The sequence below is a fragment of the Phaethon aethereus genome (assembly GCF_964289735.1).
Source record: "Phaethon aethereus genome assembly, chromosome: 1".
Taxonomy (NCBI): Eukaryota; Metazoa; Chordata; class Aves; order Phaethontiformes; family Phaethontidae; genus Phaethon; species Phaethon aethereus.
In genome coordinates, this window is record NC_138575.1 from 218,252,412 (window position 1) to 218,267,962 (window position 15,551).

Sequence of the window (15,551 nt, forward strand, 5' to 3'; positions counted from 1 at the left end):
AATTGGGCATTTCAAGGCTTAACAGTGCAAGTTACTGTTGGTTATGCTGTCTTTTACTCTTGTTCTGCTCTTGTCCTACAATTTGTGGAGTTGGTCACATTCCAGTGAATGTCCCCTTTGTTGTCTCTCAGGCATTAAAAAATGACCAAGGCACTGCACTTCCTCTTGGAGTCTAATTTGGTTTTTTATTTTACTCTCATGTTGATTAAATCAAAGGATGTACTCAAAAATATTACTTCAAATAACCTGTTAGTATTCAGGAATTTATTTCTAAATTCTCTTTGCCTTCAGACAGAGCTGAACATTTGCACACTCCCTCTTAGGAATGCTCCCTTGCATTATTCCCCAAAATTAGTAGGAAGTACCGGATCAAAACCCTACCAGGGGCCGTATCAGCAGTTTTACAGTGGGGCTAGTCACAGCTTAGTGCTTGTACTTTTGACACCCTTTAATTTATCCAGAGTAGCTATAGCTTCTGGTGACCAAATTTATGAAGCTACTATCTCAGTAAAGTTTTGCTGACTTAGGTAAAATCTGGGTTCAGTGAGTACCCGTTGTGCTAGAACTGTGTTCAGTGACTGCATGCCAAGATGTATACCACCTTCGGCCTTTTAAGTCAGAAATAGATCTTCATCTTGCAGCAGCTCCGAGCAATAAACTGATGGGTCTTCCAGATCAGTTACGTCACCCAACAGTCAGGCTTACAGCCTTGTTTGCAAATCCTTTGCCAAAAAGCATTTCTGATTCTTGCAGGAATATTACCTCACTTTCCAAATGGTCGCTTATAAAAATGTTTGACATAAGAGCTAAAATCCTAGACCCTACTCTGTTGCTTTTGTGGTCATTTATTTGCTTCTTCAATGGTAGATATTCCCAGAAGTATACGAATAGAATTGGCCAGGGAAGAATATACCATTGTCCCAGTAATAGTGGCTCTCGGATTAGTAAAAGAATGCAGACAGCACTATCACGACAGAAAATTTTTTCAAGAACAATTGTAAACCGTTTTGTTGTTTATTCTAGGTGCTTACAGTTTATTTTTATTGTTTTTCTCTGGTTTTACAGAGAGCAAGACCTTAAGAACTAGATTCACTGATAGCAAAGGTAAAAAAAATAGTTAACTGAGCTTTCATCACCACATGAGCTGCGTTTCTCTCTAGAGCTACCTGGACCTCTGCACTTCCCTTTCAGATGCTTCATATAAGTGCTTACAATTCAGGGTAAACCTGTCTTGTCCAGGCAGCAGGAAATAAGCAGATCAGAGGATCATCACCGAGTTGCTAGAGAGCTTAAAAGGGCAACACTCTGAACGCGAGACCATCTTCGCCGTGTGGCTTCTTCCTTAGAGCTCCTCAGTCACGGTCCCAGCTCGTGCTGATCTGCAACGGCTGGAGCTCTTGCTCCAAGCACGGCATCTAGATGTTGGTCACACAGAGGGAAAGCACTACAGAGGTACTGTGCGTTTTGGTAACCTGTGTACTGGGGGCAGTCCTGATTAACAGCCTTTTGTGATGAAATAAGAAAAATGGGAGTTGGATGATACACTTCTCGCAGCTAATCTTTATTTTTTGTCATTCTTTTCCTAGTATTTTGCTATTTCAGCATTTCAAAGTCCATTGTGCAGCCTGCTTTTTCTGTTTTTTTCCCCTCAGTTTGAGCAGCAAAGCACTGTGAGGGAAACCTGCTTTATAGACACCGTATTTTGTAGGTGATTAAATGACTTCAATGTGCGCTGCACCTTTCCCGCTCCTCTTCTTACTATCACAGGTTGTGAATTTATCACTATTACCTGCAACTAAAGAGAGTCATCAAAGGCAAACAAATTGCAAGTTGTTTTCTGCACCAGACAGGTTTCAAGTTTCCTGAGGGCTCTGACTGTTTATTCCCCAGAAAAAAATTAGGTAGTTAATTCCCCGGCATTTCTTGCTGGTCTTTTACATCAGCTTCTTTGATAAATCATTTGGGACATCACATAATCAAGTGTTGCCACAAAACCTTTATACAAATCTATAAACTAGATTACATCGTGTGGGAAATCATTAACCTCCTCTACTTGAATTGTGCTGTTTGTACTAAAAAGGTGCAGATACGTATGGGTACAGGAGAGTAGCTTTCACATTCATCCTCTGGCTCAAGAGTTAAATCCACCCGACAGCACCATCAGAGACAACATCTGGAAAGAAACACCTGATGATTCCCTGTTGGCTTTGCTGATGGTGCTGGTGGTGGGTCTTTCATCTCCATTTGCTCTGCCAAGCCCCCGTCTTTCATCGGTGACAATGGCAGAGTTGTTCTGAGTAATTAAAACATGGCACATTACTGGCTGGCAGCAACGTTAATATTCCCAGGCCATCCTGCACTGGCATAGTCAGGGCATGTATTTAATAATTCTTTGTTCTGTAGTAGATGTTGAAGCTCATCTCACTGATGGGAACATTAAGACTATCTCCAACAAGTAAACTAAACAGTGTCTGGGAACAGTCCCAGGCACTGGAATACAACCATACAACCATCTCTGCTGCTGCAGCGTTAGAAGCATCTGTGAGATGGCGTTCGCCTGCTTCAACTAGTGCTCTCCCAAATAATTCCCACGTCTAGATCAGGAACTAGAAAAAAACACAGATCATTCCCAGCAGGCTTTTTTTATGCATCTGTCGTATTTTGGAGGCTAAGAGAGGTTACTTAGACACTTACTGCTCCGTGCCACTTCGCCTTAGTGCTCGTGAATGGTTTGTGTGCATTTAAATTACTTCTGTAGGTGTAGCCTGATTTAGCACAGCCCCTGTGAGAACGGCATCCTTGGGGCCAGTCCTCACAACTATGATAAACAGAGTTCAGATGTCACCCTCTCCATCAGAATAGACAGGGCAAAACCTCGGGCATATCTTCCCAACCCCATAGCATAGATTAGTACTGAGCAAGAACAAATAGGGGTTAGATTCAGCACTATTTTACACCTGCTTTACAGCATTGTTTCTGGTGAAATGCTTTGTAATCTGTTTCATCTAATTTATTTTATAGATAATCTCTATATCTTTGGGTTTTACACTGCCATTGATAGCTGTAACGATTTCCCCATCAGACCAATGCAAAGTCTTGACTGATGGAAAACTACGGTTACATGGGTGTTATAAATGTCTAGTGCTCACTCAGGAAAAAACTCTTTCCAGCATAACAAGAAGTTTGTTCAGAAGACAGACATGCCCTCTACCCCTCACAACTGTGACTTCAGTAAATCAAATAAAGGCAAAATAAAATCAGTTACACAGTAAAATCAATCAACCATCAAAACCACAAATCAAAGCAAGAGCAAAAATGGAAAATTCTCTCTCTAAAACCTAAGAATTATTGCCAAAGAGAGAAGCCGTAGCAGGACCATGAAGTCCCAGAACTTTTCTATTGCTCTTCGTTGCTTATGAAATATTATGTGGGATTTTTTTTCCCTGGATGCTGTGATGGTGAAGAATAATATAACGTCTTAAAAAAACACAGATTATTGCTATGTTGAATCAAGCTGTTAATATTTATGCTCTTCATGAATAAACTCATGTACTCTTCTGAAAACTTTACAAACATTCACCACCCTGTGGAAGAAACAGCTGGTTTCCTCATTTAATAGCAGAGAAACGGAGAGAAAGAATATATGCCTTGCTCTTTGTCTCAAGATTAAAGTTGAAGGGGCTATCTCCCAGCTCCGCACGCTGAAAGACGCTGGTTGAGCTCCTTGATAGACGATACAATAACGGTGTAGCACAGCACTCCTTTTGACGTCAGATCTACATAGAAATACTGGCCCATATAAAGTGAAACATTGTTTTGTTTATATAATAAAATATTTCACAGGTATGACATATTGGTAAGTGCAGAGCAAGGCTGGCAATTTATATCCACATGTGGAATATAAAGATGGGATTGTACATTCATAACTGCAAACAACTGCTGCTGGAATTGTGTTTTCCAGCAGATTGGTTGTTTATCCCGATTCCTGTGCAACTTGCGTTGGGAAATCATCATTCTTTTTCCTGTAGGTTCTCCTGTAGCCAATCCCTACGCAGCACCTAAGAGAAAACTCTTAAACTGCTAGCTCCCGTTTTCCCGTATTTATTTTAATAGAAATCTGAAATTTAAATGAAAAGCTGTCAACTCTTTATTTATCATTTCTTAATAAAGAGAGAAGAGAGAAAAGTCAGCTGTCCTCTTCACAAGCATCATGGTTTAGCCCGAGCTGGCAACCACGCAGCTTGCTTGCCTCCCCACCCCAGCTGGGATGGGGGAGAGAATCGGGAAAAAAACCCTCAAGGATTGAAATAAAAAGAGTTTAATAAGACAGCAAAGGAAGAGGAGATAATAATAGAAATCATCCTGATAAAGGCATACACAAAATCAAGTAACACACAATGCAACAACTGCTCACCACCCGGTGATCGACAGCCCGTCCCCGAGCAGCGATTCCGCGCCCCGGCCAACTCCAGTTTATACACCGAGCGTGTCGCTACATGGCAGGGAATCTCCCTTTGTCCAGGCTGGGCCAGTGTCCCGGCCGTGCCCCCTCCCAGCTCCTTCTGCACCTCCCCGCCGGCAGAGCATGGGAAGCTGAAAACTCCTTGACTGAGTGTAAGGCTACAGCTGCTCAGCAGCCGCTAAAAGCATCAGTGTGCTATCAGCATTATTCTCATACTAAATCCAAAATACAGCACTATGCCAGCAATTAGGAAGAAAATTAACTCTATCCCAGCCAAAACCAGGACAGGAAATAATCCTTGGGCCCCTGTTGAGATAATTGTTGGCACTGTTATCTGCTCCCGTAGATCATACGGCTTTTGCTGAAGTGGTAAATGATTAATCTGAACATTCAATTAATTTCTACTCCTAAGTATTTTAATTTTTAAAAAAGCAGGGTATTTTGTGTCTGCTTTTCTGATTTCATGATGATGGCATGAGGTAGACCAGGTGAGAGCACGAAACATTTATAGGAGAAGCTTTCAGAAGTACAGTGGTCAGTATCTTAGAGGAAATCCTGCCTTGCCAGGGGAAGAATCAGGATGTATTCTGTCTAATTTTTGGCTTCTGACTGTGGCCATCAAGTTAAAAGTTCAGTTGTTCTAGACTGCCTTTTTAGCCAGTGGACAGAAGCACCTTCATCTGGCAAAGGGTTATTTCCATTCCCCAGAAGGATTATGCTTTTAATTTAGCAGCTCGGTTAAGTGTTTAAGGTCAGGGTGAGTGGAATCTGTCCCCCAAAATCCTCAAATGCCAAGCTGTAGCTGGATGTTGAGCTGTTCATTTTAGTAAATCATGTGGAACTACCTGGAAAGGTCTTCAAACATGCAGAAGGCCTCCGGAGAATGTTAACCTTATCCCTCGGCTGGAAGAGCTCCACAGCTTTTGAGTTTATGATGATTTTCCTGCTCAACTGATGTAGACTGTGCAGGCTGGAACATTTTCAGGGGATGGAAGATGTTTGCCTATCAACATATATGTGAATCTTCTTTTCTCTAGTGGGTCATAAAGCTTTATGGGGACTATTCCCACCTAGAAGCTGCTCTGTCATTTCCACTAGGATGCTGGCACCACTCTGTTCCTGGGATTTTTCAATGCAAATTTGTCCCCTCATACTCAGATAGAAGAAGCTATTCCTCATTCTGCCCGAAGTAGCAGTTTTCCCAGTAATGGTGCTTTCGCTGTTACATCCCTTTTACACACAGGCATTTGCTGTTTGGGGAGTACGGGAAGGAGTACATGAACACTCATAATGCCACCATCCATCTGGTCTTTCAAAGGTGATTACATTCTCCACAAGGCATAATGCTCTTGCCTTTTGCAGTTTTTTCTCCAGTGTGCTGAATTGTCAGCAGGGTAAATATTCACCTTTCTTCGTAAATAAGTAGTGGCTTTGTATCAGACCTAGGTCCAGCCAAAGACCAGTAAAGCTTTGAATAGCACTGGAACAAACCAGCTGCACAAATGTGAGAAGCTCATGCAATTTCTTCTGGTTAGAATTCACTTTGAGGTTGTTTACCCACCCTTAAACACTAAACAGGGAAGGTCTATTATTTGATCTGCCCTGACTCTCAAACAAAGATCTCATTATAGTGGCTTTCAACAGCACAGTTGTGTTCTCAAGCTTTGAGACGTGCAGCAGCTCTTCATTATTATCAAAATGGGGCGAAAAAAAAGAAAAGGGATGCTCGTTTCTTTAATGTCTGTTGAGAGACAAATCTCTCTTTCTTTGTCATGCCTGGTCAAAGACTGATCCAGAAAGATGCCTCATATCCCACCATGCTCTGAGACAAGATGGTTTCAGGTATTCTGGCTGAACCTCATTTTTCCTGAAACTAAGTACCAGAATTCTCATCAGAATTAATGAAGAAGGAGGGCACCTGGCACTTTAGCTAGCACAGAGAAGGCTACAGTCACAAACACCTCCAATGCTTCCTTGGTACTACCTTAATTTTGTAATCAATCATATATAAATCACCCCTCTAAAATCTTTCTTTCCTTTCCACCCTTTCCTTCTCCTCCATTCCTAATTCACCTTTGCAGATGAGATCAGGGTCTTTGGGAATAAAATCTCATTTGAATTCAGAAACTTTTAAGAGTAACTCCGTACATCTAGTGAGACAACGTCTGATCTGTCCAATCTCTAATTGATTTAATAGGGGCAAGGGCATGGGCAGGCAGGACTTCGGATTTTTCTTCTTATTTCCACGGAGCCCTTCTGGGTATTTCACAAAGCTGCTAAAGTTCATGTTCTAGGACAAGGTAAAATGTCTTTGAGGCATCGAGTAGCACACATTTAATGAAGATAGAAAGCCAATCACTTAACATCAGATGAGGAGCAGCAATTTCCTTCAGTCTGGCACTTTGTGTATTGAACAAAATTGCATGAGAGCTTTGAGCACTAGGAGAGCTGTCAAGCGGCCGTTTGTCTGGGAGCTGGAGCAGTCCCCTTGGAAACAGCTTAAACCTTTTAAATGAAAGCATTACAAAATGTACATCTGCGTGTAATATATTGTCCATAGCCTCAACTGTCAAGGGCCAGGCAACACAATGTTTATATACATTTTTTCCTGGTCGTCATTTTCATGCTTTCACATGTAAACAGAACCCCCTTTAAGATTGCGGAGTACTCGGCTGCTCGATAAGCAAGCATCATACAAAACGTGTGCCCTTAAAACTGGTTCAGCTGGGTTATCTGAACTTACAACATTTACCTCAAATTTTGTGATACTCCCTGGGCCTCTCTAGTGCAAATACAGAGATTTCTTGTTCGGCAAGGCAAAATGAGAAATTTGACAGTCACCTTCCGTACGTTTTGGTGAGGGTTAGTGTTTTTGGGGGGCACCTGTTACTAGACATGCTTGTTGCCGTATGTCATCACCTATGTATAACACTGGTCCAAAATCAGAAGTCTGTGTTATACCGGTATATCATAAGCAGTCTGTCAAAGCAAACTCTGGGGAAACATGGTATTTGTTTTATGTTTTGTAATCTTTTTTTTAATAAAGCAACCTATTTACTTTTTTTTCTTTTTAAATACTAATTTTATTTTTTCTGGCAACTATGAAAATGGCTGATAAAAAAACCAGAAAAAGCCAGGAGAAAGACTACAAGGATGGTGTGTATTATAAAATATATTCCCCTGGTATATATTCCCCTTGGTCTCATACTGTTGTAAATGTGGGGCAGCTCTTCTGAAATCAGCTGAGTATTAACAAGTAAAACTGCCTTAAGCGAGAGGAAAATCAAGCCTGGTTTTTTCTAGTCCTCTCTCTCTCTCTCTCTGAGATTTCCTTGATCCTCTCCCTGCTCATCTTCTCCTCCAAAGCCTGCTTGCAACTTGTACTCCCAGCAGCCACTTTCTTTAATGAAAAGTAATGCTGAGCACTGAGCAGATACCACTTCAGCTTTGACACTGGGAAGTGGATTTAAAGTATCTGACAGAGCTGTAAACTACAGCTGATTGGGCATTTTGTCAGTTTAAAACTATTGCTTTTCTTTCTTCGTCTTGCCTTTGGTGTCCCACTTTTTTCCCCTCACTACTCCTACCCATTGCCTTTAGTCCCCAGAGTGTGCCTTGCTCTCGACCCTGCCACCAGCTTCCCCCAGAAGTATTTGGTAACAGATATTCTTGTCTCCAGCACGAAGGCCCTTGTCATGCTGTCGTGGTTTAGCCCCAGACAGTGACCAAGCCCCACGCAGCCGCTCGCTCACTCCCCCACGGCGGGATGGGGAGAGAATCAGAAGAGTAAAAGTGAGGAAACTCGTGGTTTGAGACAAAGACAGTTTAACAGGGAAAGCAAAAGCCGCGCACGCAAGCAAAGCACAACGAGGAATCCATTCCCCACTCCCCACGGGCAGGCAGGGGTTCAGCCATCTCCAGGGAAGCAGGGCTGCATCACGCGTAATGGTTTCTTGGGAAGACAGACGCCATCACTCCGATCATCCCTCCACCCCTTCCTTCTTCTTCCCCCAGCTTTATATACTGAGCATGACGTCGTATGGTATGGAATATCCCTTTGGCCAGCCTGGGTCACTGTCCTGGCTGTGTCCCCCCCAGCTCCCCGTGCACCCCCAGCCTCCTCGCTGCAGGCCAGCACGAGAAGCTGGACTGTCCTTGACTGCTCAGCAACAACCCAAAACATCAACACGTTATCAACATTTTCTCATCCCAAATCCAAAACACAGCGTCACACTGGCTTCTGTGAAGAAAATTAACTCTATCCTGGCTGAAACCAGGACACATGCCCTGCCCAGAATTCATCCCATCAAGCAGGTATTTTGCCAAAGGGATCATAAATCTTTGCAGCAAGATCACAAGGTCATCATCAACTGGTGTGTCATCACAAGGTCCTTCTAGATGGCCTTTGTGCAAGGACTGCAGGTGTTGGTCCACCCAGGAGTATGGCATTGGTTATCCCCTTGCATATATTTACAAATGAGAAAACATTTAGGATAGGATAGGACAGGACAGGACAAGGGGTGATGGTTTTAAACTAAAAGAAGGTAGATTTAGACTAGATCTAAGGAAGACATTTTTGACAATGAGGGTGGTGAACCACTGGCCCAGGTTGCCCAGAGAGGTGGTAGATGCCCCATCCCTGGAACCATCCCAGGTCAGGTTGGATGGGGCTCTGAGCAACCTGCTCTGGTTGGACTAGATGGCCTTGAAAGGTCCATTCCAAACCAAACTATTCTATGATCCTACAATTCTATGAAAACTGATCAAGATCAAGTATCTTGGTGAAGAGTGTACAGTGGAGACCTCATCTTCTGTTACAAGCACAAGGACATATTTTCTATTGATTGATATTGAACATTATGTGAAATAGTAAAGGAAAAAAAAATTTCTGAAAGAAAATCCTATCCCATCCCTTTCCCCCAGAATAACTGTAAGAAGTGCATGGGGCAATTACACAGTTGTGATATTCGTCATGAAATTTCGATTGCTTATTGGCACTAAAAAATCTGACACATCTCATTCTTCAGCAGGGCTTTCCTATTGTTCTTCTATGATCACAGGGAACGTGATGCTGCATATGGGAGAAAATGCAATGAGAATTGGTCCAGTAGCTCACAGAAGAACAGGAGAGCTATACTGCTGTTTTCCAAGAGTTTTTGTGATGATCGATGGGATTGTGGTTGCTGTTTTGAAGATATTACTCATGCCATGACAGTGATCCATTGGGATCAAAATAAATCCACAGCTGCAAAATAAACAAGCATAAAAGAGGCCTGTTGTAAGCAAGTGTGGGAGAAAATAGCAGTTATATGGCAACAGGGCTCCAACCCATGATTTAAAAGACAGCTACTGCATGGAGTAGGAGTTTATAGAACAGCAGAACAAGCTATCCATAAAATATTAGGTGTAGTTTAATGAGATTAACTTCCTGGGAAGTGTGGTGGACCAAGTTCAGAGGTGCACTTGGGACAGGGTCCTGGCTCCAAGCCACACCTGGAAAGTACGGTTGTTTGCTGGGTAGAAAGGAACCACATCTTTTTTTCATTCCCCCTGTCCCTCAATTCCTCCTCCAGCCTTTAATCGTCAGTTACTCTGCTCTCCCTGCAAGTAACGTGACCACTTGATGCAGTCTCTCCCAGGGAGATATCCCACCCTCCTATCTTCCAGAGGACATTGGATAATATTCAGGCTGACAGATCTTGTGACATCGTGGCTTTCTTCTGTGCAGAAAAAGAGGGGACCATCCAATGCCACCAGGAGTCAAAAAGCAGAATTATTGTAAAATAGCAATAAAATATGGGGGTTACAGAGGGAGCTGCTTCGTGCTAACTTTAGCCATCTAAACATTAGTTACTTAGCTGGTTGTGGATGTTTTAAACAACTTCATGCAGAAACATCCTTTGAAAGCTATTAATCACAGCATCTCTTTATCTGACTGAAGAGGTCTCTCACTCACAATTTGTTCGGGTCTGGGAGAATATTCATCAGACTTAACTCTTGGTATGCTTGCCTGTTTTTGTACTGTTTTTCTAGAAGTCCATGTTGGTCACTTGAGGAGTCACTGGTCCAACCCAGTCACGCCTAAGGAGATCACTTGGGCCTCTTGTATCATTAATAGAGAGAAAGAAAATAATTTTCTGGAGACAGTTCTCAATGCTTAACTATAGAAGAAGCCCAGTGACTACCAGAGCAGGAACACCTATCTCTGAGAAAATTATGTTGGTTATTGGCCACGTGTCATGTCTTTTTGTGCAGGAATATTTATTATTGAACAGCTATTGTCAGTCCACACGGTCTATTTGAAAAAATCTGAGGAAGGAAAGATGTAATACTTCCCTGGGAAATGGTTTACAGTTTTCTGGATATGACTTGTCTATACTTCTTCCTTTTCTAATTTCACCCCATCACATTTAATTCTCCACCCTCGAGCAACCCTAAATAATTCCTACATGAACTACTGTTCAGTAATCTAATAAGACAGTAAAGTTTGCCTTGACATCCTAACCAAGACAGTAAATACTTAATATAATGCACTCTATGAGGAGCAAAGTAAAATTAAATGAAAAGTCAGATAAAAGGAGCTTAAATGCAATAAATACTAGTTACTATTCAGTGCCGAGAAGTTGCATGTGTATTTGTTTCCTCACAGTTAACAGTATTGGCAGCCTACTTTTTTGTGGTTTTGAAATGGCAACAGACACCCACTTGCAAGTCTGCTTCATCTTGTCTGTTAAAATAATTACTGACATTATTGGCTTTATTGTTTGGCATGTCAATTTATTTAATTTTTTTCAGTTAGCTGCAGGAGGACCAAAAATCTGTGTTGCTGGGTTAGTTATTTCTTTTTTTTTTTCTTTCTTTCCTTTTTGGTTTGCCTGAAAAAAGGCTTAGAAAATTAGTAATAAATATTGAAAAAATACTCATTTTATTATAAAATATATTTGGAAAACAGAAAGCAGACTTAATCCAATTCTATTTTTAACCTGTGAGTTAAACATTCAAACACGAGCAAAAGCTATCCTGATGCTTTCGTGCCCACTTTCAATTGGGTATAGTATTTATTTATTGTCCCATACTGTTAACGTACTCTTCACAAGATGCTGTGCTCCACCCAGAACCACGTATGCTTTGCTATTTTGTCATTTTCTTTTGGGAAAATAAATAATTTTTGTCAACTCATCTTCTAAAAGCTGAGAAGCCATTTCTTGGAAGAGGAAGTTTCTTAGCATAAGAAGAAACAATGCTGATTAAGATCCAAATTAAGGACTGTACATTTATGGCTTTAGAGCTTCCTAGAACAACTTCTGTAGTTCACTGCAGGGTCCTAGTCCTCAGTATTCAAGAATTTTCTCTCATCTTGAATATTCAAGATCAACCATATTTAGTTTTTGTACCTGAGAGAAAAATATTGTCTAGACATATATGTGTTTTTTAACCAGAATTTACAAACAATGAGCATGACCTGCTGTTTAGTACAAGAGTTTAGTTTAATTATGCTAATATTAAAAGCACTGAAACATCCCTGGTTTTTATGCTTTCATCTGAAACATCGACTTGAAAACTGTTGGCTTCTTGTATCAGAAATTGAATTTAAATTGCATTTTTCTGTGGGATGATCTCATGTTTCAGACTGATGTTGTTGGGTGTTTCTGTCGCACAAGGCCAGGATGTAAACACACCCCCACGTGTATCCTTTCCATGGATCCCACCTGTGTCTTAGTCCTGGGGGACATCACAGCCTTTTTTCTGGTCTCCAGTGATGTTCACTCCATGAGAAAAAGCCAAAGTCTGGAAAAACTTGTTACTTAATAAAATTCAAGCAAGGCTGACTGACTGCCTACACCACCCCAAGTCCACCATTAATGGAGAGGTTCTGGGATTCACACTCACACAGAAAACTTTGAACTATTAAGGTAGTTTCCTACAGAATGGTCACTTCCAGTAATAAAAGAATTGTTTCTAAGATACTATCAGTAATTCTACCGTTAATTAATTCAAGGAGATGTTCTGACCTGCCTTTGGATGCCTTGCTCGGTCATTAATGTTGCTTTGCAGTTACAGTTAAATACGCAAAATGAACATCACTGCTTTCACTTGGTTCTATACCTTTCATTTTGAAGGTCAGTCTAGTATAGACTAATATACTGGTCTATATCAGAGGTTTTTTCCAAGCATGACAGGGTGTCTCACAGTCAAACAGGATTCGTCAAGCCTTTCTGAATGAGAGATGCTTTAAAAGGATAATTTTCCCCTGATTATCCCTGGGTAAATACTGCCTCTTGAAATGATGTCCTCATTGACAGATATTAAACTCCTTGCACTGCAGACTGGTTTATATCAGTACAATTATTTGGAGCATAATTAGCAGTTACTTTGAAGAGGCATGCACAGGAATGTTTGCATCCATGTTGGAACTGCAAAGACAGCTACACAGTAAAGATTATCACCGAAATCAATAGGAACGCGGTGGGAGAGAGAGCAAACCTGCTGAATAAAGCATTGTCTCTGCTTAGTCATTGTCCATTTTAGCACCACGTATTAATAAGTTATTTGTTGCTATCACAGCAACTTCTCCAAATCATTTCAGATGTTAAAAAAATATGCAGCTTACCTGGTAAACACAAGATTTTGAGAGTAATGAGAAAACAGGATCCCACTGGCTTGTAGAGCTACTTAATACATTGAATTTGATTCCTTCTATAAAAGTATGGCTGGAAAATGGCCATGGATAACAGAAGAGCCATGTCTAGAACCAGAAAAAAAGGGTTTAAAATGCCATTCCAAAGAATTCCCTGGAGGAATAGGCAGAGAATTGTAATTAAGGTTTCTGATCTTTATGGAATGTTCCATGTTGTTAAACAAACAATAAAAGTCGTAGTTATTCCTATAATAAAACTTAAAGAGATTTTTCTTGTTGAAATAAACTTAATGTAGAGTATCATATGGTGGGCAAGTATCTTCATATTTGACAGGTTTAATGGGGTTCAGGGATTATGCCATGGCAGTGTTCGAGAAGTCAGGTTGTAATCAGAATTTCACCTTCAGCTCTTAAGTTTGCAATAGATTAATGAAGTTGAAAATTTGTGGAACTGTTGGCTGCTGCAGTTAAAGTTGTGGTAACCTATCTGAACTTTTCTTAATGAAGTAATGCGTGAAACACTTGTAGAGCATTGTGTATAACATAGCGAGAAATATGTCCTACATAGCAGAGTTTTTAAGGCAGTAAATATATGAGCAGGCTGGTTTATTTATTTGTGTTGCTTCTATTTTTTTTCATTGCCACTATTCACTGAAATCAAGAATAGTGGTATGTGTTTGCAATGCCACCGAGATACAATTTGATAATGAATAACAGAATAGTGGAATACTTTGGATTAAATTACAAAGGATGAAAGACATGAGTATGCATCTGTTGCAGACCTTGAAATGAAAGAAAATATAAATCCCTTAGACCAGTTATTCAAAAACTGGATACAGGATATAATATTCATGTATTACCTCAACTGCCTAGACATCTGCTGGGTAAAACCCACTGTTAAACATGGATCATCAAAATCACTCCTAAGTTACACGGAGCAAAAACTTTATGATGTAGAAGAAAGAGAACTGAACCTAAAGAAGCTGTTACACTTTTAGTAGTTGGAAAAAAATGAAAGTGTAAATCATGAAGCCAAAGAAGATGCCTACAATGGTCTACGGTTATCTGTAGCTGTTTACATATCTACAGCTAGGTCTATGGGGCGATCTCCATGGCCATCGAAAAGAAACAAACAATTCCAGGGTGTAGCTGGTTAAACTTGGTTTTGATACTTATTTCAGGATGAGAGTAGTTGTAACCTGAACATGTCCTTTTTTTTTTTTTATTTCATTGACGACAGGAGAGCTTAGACTGGTTCAGGTATAGACTGTCTACACTGTAGATACCAAAAGTTAGGTAGGGTGGTTGTATTTTTCTTTCTGGCCAGCATGCAAGGATAAAGAGAGAGTCCCAGGGCTGCCCTTTGGCACCTGTACAAGTGTCACACGCGTTAAAAAATTGGTGTCCTAGCAGTGAACAAGAGTGTAGCACTCAGTAGTATCAGGGCAAGACATAAAAGAGTAAAAAGACTGAACTACTCTGATCAATCCCTATGCAAGTCTTACTAAGGGCCTTCCAACTTCTGCCTCAAAACAATGAGCTATGTTTAATTACCAGGAAATAGTGCAAGGAGAATGGGAGTTGTCAGAAATGTGTGCGTCAAGTAACAAAATGGGATTTGACCTAGAAAAATGTAGGCTAATAAATCTGAGAGGGAAATAATCTAAAGCACAGTTATTAAGTCAGACAAAGATACCTGGAAAGCAGACATGTCGAAGGGGACCTTGGGGTTTTAGCAGACAGCAAATAATATATATGCATGCTGGAATGCTAGAGAATAACAAAAAGGGATGGTGTGATTTGGGTCTGTACGTGCAGAGTCTTCATTCCTTTGTCCACAGGGAGGTGATTTTCTTGCTATACGGCAGTGATGAGATTGCACCTTGAATCTAGTGATGGATGTTGACAAATTGAAGGGAATTCCGAGAACAGCAGCAAAAATCATTAAGGGGCTGAACAACCTGACTTGGTAGGAAAAAGAAAGTCATACACTCAGAGGATAAAGGGAAAAAATTGTTTCTGTTATCCCAAGGTGACAAAGACAGGCATGATGGGATTATGTTAAACAACAGAAAATTTGAGCTTTAAAGCAGGAAGAAATTCCTGTTGCAGTGTGTCTTAAAGAATTTTCTGAAGTATATGGTGGAAGACATTTACATGATCAAAAGAAAAAATTAATCAGGACTTAGTTCTTCTGTATGTTCTTTTTTATAAAAATTAAACGAGATTCAGTAACCTACATTTTGAGATTGTGCATTTGATGACGTGATATCCTGTGAGTGTCTTTGGTTTATAGCTACTTGTGTTGCACATATCATGACAACCTTGCATGAAGTTATTTTTCTGAACTACTCTGGGGAATAAACATTAACATTAACTCCTTGTGATTTTCTGCCACCTTCTACTGGTGGTCCAACAGAGTTTTCCGAATTGACTGCAGCCTTTTAGCTG